This window comes from Oryctolagus cuniculus, chromosome 1 (genome assembly GCF_051225735.1).
Source record: "Oryctolagus cuniculus isolate XC-2025 breed Fujian yellow rabbit chromosome 1, ASM5122573v1, whole genome shotgun sequence".
Classification (NCBI taxonomy): domain Eukaryota; kingdom Metazoa; phylum Chordata; class Mammalia; order Lagomorpha; family Leporidae; genus Oryctolagus; species Oryctolagus cuniculus.
The window spans coordinates 188,684,237-188,694,342 of record NC_142867.1 but is presented as its reverse complement, the minus strand read 5'-3'; positions in this window follow the sequence as shown (position 1 = coordinate 188,694,342).

Genomic DNA, 10,106 nt, shown 5'->3' with positions numbered 1-10,106 from the left:
ATACTTCATTGTGCTTATATTTTAGTAATGTCACTTAGAAGAATATAAAATACTTTTTATTACAACTTCTGAGTTGAGGATTTGAGAAGCTGTGTCTCAGCTAGTTCTTCAATCATTCAACAGAGATAAAGCATATATATTTAGAGTTGCGATCCTTTGGGGCTATAATTATGTGAGCTCCATCTCTTAGCTTTAAACAAAAGAACTGAATTTAATCTTTACATGCTCATTGAAATTGTATTCCTTTTGTTTTCCTTTCAATTGTCATATTTATTTAGTATCCCTTAATTGCAAGTTTTCATTACAATGGAAGAGTTTCTATCATTGTGTTATAAGATGGTCCAAAGTAGAGAGTGGCTCTCAGTGCTGGATGCACCTTAGAATATTTGCAGAGCTTTAACAGTATCAACATAAAAGTTCCATATCCAGAAATTCTGATTTAATTTGTTAGGGAGATAGTGAATTTGGGAAAAAAAAAACTTTGTTTGGAGGAAAAAGCATAAGATTGATAGTTATAATTCTTCAAGTTTGTGTGTGATTTTGAGCAATTACTTAAACTCTTTATGTCTCATATTCCTTTGTTCATTTGATCAACAAATGCTATTAAATTCTTACTGCAGGTCAAGTGTTGTGCTTCCCAGAAGCAGTACACAAAAATAAGAAAAATTTGCTACTTTCTAGGGTAGATATTTTAATAACACAATAATCACAACAATGGGATGGTATTCTACATTTAAAAGAGTGTGCTACCAAAAGATCTTGGATCTATGAAATTCAGCAAAAACAAATCTGGCATAGTTTGTTTTGTATAATGGAAAGACTTTTTTAAAACCCAGAAACAAAATGGCAATTTGGTCAACAAAAGAGCACTTTTTTAGATTTATTTTATTATTTATTTAAAAGAGAGAGAGAGAGAAGGAAAAATAGAGAGAGAGAGAGAGAGAGAGAGATCTTTCATCTGCTGATTCACTCCCCAAATGGCTCCATGGCTTGAGCTAGGAGTCAAGAGCTTCTTCTGAGTCTCCCACGTGGGTGCAGGGTCCAAACACTTGGGCCATGTTCTTCTGCTTTTCTGAGCACATCAACAGAGCTGGATCAGAAGTGGAGTATCCAGGACTCGAACAGGCTGCCCATATGGGATGCCCCCACTGCAGGCGAGGGCTTAACCCTCTATGCGACAGCATTAGTGCTGAATCATATATTCATATATATATATATATATAAGATTTATTTTATTTATTTGAAAGATAGAATTACAGAGAGAGAGAGAGAGGTTTTCCATCTGCTGACTTATTCCCTGGATGGCTGCAACGGCCAGAGCTGCACCGATCCAAAGCCAGGAGCCAGGAGCTTCTCCCAGGTCTCCCACATGGGTGCAGGGGCCCAAGGACTTGGGCCATCTTCTATTGCTATCCCAGGCCACAGCAGAGAGCTGGATCAGAAGAGGAGAAGCCGGGACTAGAACCGGTGACCATATGGGATTCCGGCACTTCAGGCCAGGGCTTTAACCTGCTGCACCACAGCACCGGCCCACATATATTTTGATAAAAAATAAATAACCCTCTTTTATTCTCTTCATGAAAATAAGTATTTCTTATTTCCTTAAAGATTTAAGAATTATGGTAACGAAGGGTATTAGGGACAAGGGTTTGACATAGAAGCACTTGAGGAAAAGAGTGATGCAGTTGGAAGCTCTGTTGCTTTCTGAAAGGAAACTTCAAATGTGAACTTTTAGAGTTGGAAACTCCTCAGGTGTAAGGGCCAGAGCAGCAGCTACCAGCTGGGACACCGCCTTGTTTGTGGTCCTCTAAACTCCAGGGGAAAGAGATGGGGATAATATCTCTTGTAGAAAGTGGTGTCCTGCATATAAAGAAATTTTTTCATGATATCTAGAAAAATGGGACATTCAATAGTAGCTATTTTGGCTACTTTGGGAAAATATGTTCAAAGTTATACTGCATTCAATTAAGGGCCTCAAAAACTTTAAATTAAATATACATCTTGTTAAAAAGAGATATTTTATTTAGTAATTCTAGAATACGGACTGAGACTCTACATTTGCAACAGATTACCAGAAGATTCACATGTTACGTTATGTGGACCAAGGTTTGAATAGGATCTTATTATTTAATTCTCTGCTTTCTTTTGTCTATCATGCAGTGTTTGATAAATTATTATAATTCTCAACTATAAAAATAAACAAGGTTCTGCCTGGGTATAACCTGAATGTCTTTTCTGAACATCGTTGAAGGATTAACTTATGAATATGTCTTCCCAAAGGTAGAAATGCTCAAACATTCATCCTATATGACCTTTCACCTTAATCATTTCACTTATTTGTTCAATGGTAATACAATATCCTGGGGATACCAAAGTATGTTTAGATTTCTTGACACCATCTTGGCTTACCATCTTAGTGTATGTCTTGACTGAATATTCTAACCACAGCACCGGTCACCAGTTAGTCAATGTACTCTGAAAACTGCATTGATTAATATGTCTAAATGATCAAATTACTTAGCTAAAAATCAATATTGCATTTTAATATTCCACAGAACGACTGCTTACTACTCAACTCTGGAGAGAAAGGATACTAAAGGAATAATATTTGTACATCTGAAATTAGTGCCAAAGAAAGAAAAAAGCACATTAGAATATTATTTTATTAACCGAGAGCTCATGTAGTAACTATTCTCCCTTACTAATACAGTTTCCTATTCTACTTTCAGAAGTAGTCTTTCTGCAGGAGGGAGTTTTAATTTGTAAATCTAAACTAAAAAGGCATACAGATTATTTAGAAGTAGCATAGATGCAATAGAAGAATATAAGGACAAACACTTCCTTAGGCAGTGTCTAGCTGATTCACACAGTTTGTTCTTCAGATATGAAGGCAATGGAAGGTAGAAGAATTTCTAGAATTAAGCTAGTTTGTTAATAATAAAACTGGTGCCATCATCCTTAGTCTCATTCTTAGTTCTGGGGACTGCAAATCTGGAAACCTGAAGGTTGGCATCCCCCATGAGAGGGCTGGTTGAAAACCCAGAAACTTCACTTCAGATCCAGCTTCCGACTAAGGTGCCTAGGAAGTTATATAGGACCCTGACACTCATGTGGGAGACAGAGAGGGGATTCCTGGTTCCTGGCTTCAGCCTGGAATAGACCTGAATGTTGTGATGTTGTAGCCATTTGGAGAATGAACCACAGTTGTAAGATCTATCTATCTATCTATCTATCTGATCTCTTCTCTCCCTTGGTTAAGTAAATAAATGAATTTTAAAAATTAGAAATCCAGAAACCAGGATTCTATTCATTGGTTTGCGTAGTCACTGGATTTTTGAGAACCATTTTTCCTCATCTATAATTGAGCTAAAGTTTGTTAACATATCATTTAGGTTAAATATGCTACAAGAAAATTTATATCAAAAATGCACAGAGCACTTAATGCTAACTCAATTTCTCTTTTGAACACATGCATACTACTCAAAGAAATAATTTTAATGAATAACAAAATGTTAACATGATGGAATGAGTGAATTAACTGTATAATACTGGATTCATTTTAAGTTTAATAATTAGTCATTCTATTTGAAATGATACTTAATTTTAATATTGACAGAAATGATCTCTCCAGAGATAACAGGCAAAGAATTTCTCATAACAATCAAAAAATAGAATGTTACTTGAGCTGTTTTAATGCAGGTTAATTAAGTGCAGAAGCTCTATTTCCATATACTTTAAATGTTTTTAAATTTTATGGAAAAATTCTGAGCTATGTGATAGCTATAATAACCATGATGATAAAAGTCAATAGATTTTGTTTACCTTATAGGACACTATAGTTAGGTCTACATGTAGGAGATGCAATTCAGGGAGGCACCTATTTGTGCTAGCTTGCAAATGCTGTTTTGTACTAAATTCATGGATTGTTGAATTTCCAGAGATACGAATGAGGCATTGTATTCAAATAAAATGCTCAGTTAACAAAATAGGGACACAGAAAATATCTGCCCCCTTGGTTTCTGGTCGGTAAAAAAAGATGCATAAGTAATTTTCACTAGGGTGTGGAGGCTTAAGAACATGAGTATTATCCAATATAAATCCCTAGACATGTAAACTGCACAAATGAGAAAAATAGACGTTTACTTTTCTCCCTTGGATTGCTTCTACAGCCTACACTGGGAAAGAATTGGTCTTCTTGGAGCCATAAAAACAGTGTGGTGTATAGTTACCATCCCAGAAGGGAGTCGGAGGCAGTTAACCAAGGAGCATGTCTGGAACATATTTTAACATCCTCGAATTTGTAATTTCTCATGTATCTGTTGGTTTTCCTATAAAGGAAGTTCCCTGAGTGCTTTTTCCATGTGCATCAAGGGAGGGACTAGAAAGACTTTCTCTCTAAACAGCTAAACATGAAAAATAATCCACATGGGATGTATTGGTAGAGAGAACTGTAAAGTGAGGAGGAAAGGCAGCTGGACTGTTGGGGTTTTCAGGACAGTGAGGGGAGCTGAGTAGGAGGCTCCATAGAAATTATACAACATATCTTTTCCAACTGAACAACTGAGACTAAAGCATAGTTTTTTTTTTTTTTTGTTTTGTTTGGTTGTTTTGTTTTTTTGTTTTTTTTTTCCCCGGAAGGAGGGGCTTTGAGCTTTGAAGTATGGAGAAAACCTGTGCCTGTCCAGATTCACTAGAGAATTCCACACTCCATTTTCATGTTGCAATGACAGAACATCTTTAGAAAGCAACTTTGTCCTGTTTAATCCCTCTGGAGGAAACAGTTCATACTTGATCAGTTGGAGAATAATGATAAAAGTACTTTGTTAGGAGAGAGGTAAAGGAAACTCTACCACTGTCTGATGGCATCATTTGTTAGATAAAAGCCCCACTTTGAAAAGAAACATAGTTGTCTGCCTTTGCACATTTACAAAGTGAAGACAATTTACAAAACCTTACAACTTGAAAAGATGAAAGCTATGTCAATGCCCAGACACTTTGTTGTTATCGCTGCTTTGTTGTTGTTTCTGCCTTGTTGTGACACTAGGAATTATGATCATCAAGGGAAGTGACCTAATCAGGAAGAGAGACCTCAGTTTGATAGAGTGAAGCAGATACCAGCTGTCAAACAAGGGTCCTGAAGAATAACACATTCTTTATATGGAGGCTGCTTGCTGTTTGATAATTATCCCGTTCTTTTCAGGTTAGTCAACATTCTGCTCTCATTCCCCAGTTAGCCTCCCTTTTCCAAACACACTCAATCAGAAAACGTTATTTTTCAAAATACTTGAAGAACCTGGAAGAAGGCTGTGTGGAATGTTTTGAATACTGATGCAAAAGAGATTGCAGTCATAATCAACAGATCTTCAGTAAGTGTGATCCCCACGGATTCCAAATGAGGAAAAAGTCACACTCCATGAACTGTATTTTCTTTCCGGTGTCTCCAACTTGATAATTAGATGGCTATCTCCAGTCCACAAGAATGTTTATGTTTTTGCATCTAAATCTGATCCACAGTCTCTTCAACATTTTTAAACATTAATTTATTTGAGAAGGACACATAGAGGGAGAGAGGGAACAAAGGAAGGAGGTGGAGACACACAGAGAGACAGAGCATCCTCATCTGTTAGTTTCCTCTCCAAATGCCTGTAATAGCCAGAAACTCAATCAAGATCTCTACACTGAGTGTCAGGAACCCAATTACTTGAGCCATCATCAGCTGCCTCCCAGGGTACACATCAGCTGGAAACTGGAATCAAGAGTGAGACTAGAATCTGAATACAGATATTCCAATGTGGGACATGTGCAATCTAACTAGCTTCTTAATAGTTTAACAGGTAGACTAGACACCTGCTCCTCTCAAATTTTTATTGTAACTTACACCATGATTGGCAGTCGCTATAAAACAATAAAATTATTGGATAGAAGAAAGTGAAAGGATGAACAAAATTGACTAAAATGCCATTGTGGAGTAGAAACCACTAATAGCACTTATACAAGATTGTTACTCCAAATCTTTTTCTTGCAGGGGTAGGCACTGAGTTTCGTAGTTAATGTGGTCACATTCCACATTGGAGAATCTGAGTTCAAACTCTGATTACACTCCAAGTGGCAGTTTCCTGCTAATATGTACCCTGGGAACAGCAGGTGATACCTCAAGTAGTTGGGTTCTTGCTACCCATACAGAAACCTGTACTGAATTCCAGGCTTTTGGCTTCAGCCTGGCGCAGCCTTGACCACTGAGGGCAATTGGAGAATCCACTGGTGTATAGCACCCTCCTTCTCTGTCTTCCTCTCTCCTATTTCTCAAATAATAAAAATCAATTAAAATTTTTAAATTTCATGAATCTTTAAAGGAAAATAGCATCATGCCATATATACAATTTTCTATTTTGTTTCATTGTACTTTAAAGTGAGCCAAACATTTATTAAACAAAACGCCAAAACCCTGAATTATAAAAATAATGACAATTTTGAATACACTAAATGTAAAACTTCCATGTGACAGTAAAACAATGTTTATAGGTGTTTTTGTCAAAGGTATCTGAATTACATATATGCATCAAATATATAGTATATACTGTATAGAGTATTCTACATATCAGGAACAAGACAATGAAATGGAAAGACAGACGAGCTACATTCACAGAAGAGGAAATCTGAATAGTCAACAAACAATTAAAATGCTGAATTAGGCCACAACAACAAATGTTTAAAAAGACATGCAATGGGGGCCTGCACAGTGGCGTAGCGGGTAAAGCTACAGTGTTGGCTTCCCATGTGGGCACAGGTTCGAGTCCCAGCTGCTCCATCTCTGTGCTATGGCCTGGAAAGCAGTAGAAGATGGGCCAAGTCCATGAGCCCCTGCACTCACATGGGAGACCCGAAAGAAATTCCTGGCTCTTGGCTTCGGATGGGTGCAGCTCCAGCCATTGCGGCCAATTGGGGAGTGAACAGTGGATGGGAGACCTCTCTCTCCCTCTCTCTCTGCCTCTCCTCTCTCTGTGTAACTCTGACTTTCAAATAATAATAATAATAAAAACTTGAACTGTATAATGTAAAATACTGAGTTTTGATAAAGGTATGTAATGAGAAATGTTAAACTTAGCTATCAGATGTATTATTAAATGCTTTGAAGAACAATTTATCCTTAAATAGAATGATAAAATACATACATATTCTAAGACTCAGCATTTCCATCCCTACATATATACCACCTTTAGAAAATTTGAGACACAAAAAGAGATATGTAAATAATGTTCACAGATCTTCATAGGAACAAATAAGGTAATTTAAATGTTTATTGACATGGAAGTGATGATCGGAGTATGGTATATTCAATCACTGTAATATTTGAATACAAGGAAGTGAATTCATTGGAGCAATCTATATCAAAACTAATATATCTCTTTTTTAATTTATTTATTGCAAAGAGAGTTACAGAGAGGCAGAGGCAGAGACAGAGACAGAGAGAGAAGTCTTTCATCTGCTGGTTCACTCCCCAAATGGCCACAATGGCCACAGCTGTGCAGATCCGAAACCAGGAGCCAGGAACTTCTTCCAGGTCTCCCATGCAGGTGTTAAGACCTGATATCCCAGGCCATAACAATGAGCTGGATAGGAAATGGAGCAGTTGGGTCTCAAACTGGTGCCCACATGGGATGCTGGGACTGCATCCATGAATTTATCTAAATATATGGTAATATTGAGAGAAAAGTAGAATGACTAAATGATGCAAACAGTGGTGGCATTGGTAGAATTAAATGTGCAGAGAGATATGATGTACTGCTAGTACCCATTTATCTATTAACTATGTATATATTTGTAAATACACAAATTTATGCCATTGATACGTATTTATACATACATACACATGTATCATAAGTCATTCCTCTGAACATATATACATTCATATCTCTATGCAGCATATACTATATATATATATATATGTATTCTTCATATTTATGATAAATTATAAAAAGCCAATCGAGGCTAATAGATACCTTTGGGTTGAAGAAAGTTTGATGTATTTATATAGGGAATTAAACTGTACTTATGAAGTTTCATTTCTTAAATAAGAATAGGAAATACCTACTCTCTGGCTTCCTAAAGCCAGACACATTCACGTGTTTTAAATATATTAAAATGTTTTACATGTATTCCTCCAGATATACGGTATATGGTTCTAATTTTACCCTCTGTAGGGCATACGAGAGTTTTGAGGAACAGGGTGGTTAAGAAACTCGCCGACTGTTACTCAGCTTGTCCGTGCCAGAGTCAGGATTCAAAACCAGGTGATCCAGCTCTGAACCCTATATGTTTTGCACACAGCCTGAGCTGCCTTTGTCTATTCTCTTGACAGCACAGGTGATCCCTCCTTACCTTTCATATTCACCTTTCTGAAATGTCTCATCATGCCAAACATCAATACAATAGTTATGAATACTGATATATAGGACGAAATCATAAGAAATTAAGATCTTCAAAGCAGTCTATCCACACCTATGAGAAGAGAGACTTTTAGGCATAGGATGGATGATTTTTTGGAGTTTTTGTCTGATTTAAGAAATCATGAAATTTAATTTCATGAAATTAGGATAAATAACTATACTTAATAGTTTTATACGAAGTATGATAATTAGAATAGCTACCTGACCTGGATCCTAGGAAACAGTGTCATTTTAGAGATAAACAAGTGAATAAATCTCACCTCTTCTGACCCAAGAGAACAAAAACTTCTCAGCAATGGGGTCTGAAGTCTTTCAAAGTTTCTTGCATTGGGTTCAGAATGAGGAGTAGTAGTCAGCCGAGCAATTGTAGTGTGGAGTGAGAGGTGGAGTGCACTGGGTCCCTGGTGACACCCAGGCTCTCCAGTTCCCTGCTATCTGAATTCCATAGGTGTCTGGAGAGCGTTTTGTGAGGCGGGGCAGAAGCAGAAGCATAGAAAGAAGGGATGGGTTTCTATTCCTCCTTTCGGCTGACCTCGTGTGAACGTCAATGGACCATGAGAAAGATAAGCTCAGTGGCACAGGGTTCAAGCAGAGCTGGTTTCCATTTGTCTCAACTGCATTTACTAAATATCATCCCATTACTCCACCACTATCGTAACACGCATTTTACTTAAATGTTTACTGAGTTGCTTATTATAATTTTCTTGTTTGGCTTTCAAGTGCATACTGTTTGACAAGAACCTTTACTTTCACATAAATGTGATTCTCTTCGAGTCTTTTGCTGTGATGTATAATGTCAATTAAGTGTTCAGGAAAATGAAAGCGTTTTTGAGATTTGCATAAGAAGAGAATGCATGTGCTTGCATACAAATGCTCCTTTTTTTTTTCTTTTAGGACACATTTTCTAAATAGCAAAAATGTGTTTTGCTGATTTATTCTAGAAATTAGAATTAATTCCTTCCAACCACTGGCATGATCTTTCGTTTAAAACATTATTAAAGATTTTTAATGCTGAAACTGATTTCATTTTTCCAATTAAAAATAGAGTTAAACCAAAAAGCTACATATCATATTTAAAGTGTATGACTACTCAAGCAAATGGATTATTAGCAATATTTCTAATTGTATGCATAATTTATACCAAAAAGGTTTAAACTGTTTCTCAAAATTACTTGAGTATTTCAAACGGTTTTGCTGTTCCACTAAAATGATTATTTGTCTGAAGTTACTGTCAAATACGGGACTACATTGTTTAAGTATAGCACAGATACTAGTTTAATGACAAGCTTGAAATTGTTACCATCCGAATTTGAAATTACTAAGAATCAATGAAAAAAGCTTATTTCCTAAGAGATTATTTGACTCTTTTCTGATAAGTCAACGTGCTTTCCAGAGCTATGCCATAGTAGAGAAAGGCCAGTTTTCTTTTACTCTGTCCCATCCTGACAGGTTGCTGGTGGCAGGCTGAGGTACCCTCAGGACCATGATGCTGTGATAAGTGTGAAACACTCACTGTGACCACTGAAGAATGGAGCAGAGACTTCGTGATGCGTGTTATGTCTCAAAAACAAATCCACAGAATTACAAAGAAGTGTTTTTTTTTGTTTGTTTGTTTTTTTTTTTTTTTTTTTCCTTTTAAGTGTTGCTTCTTTCCACATG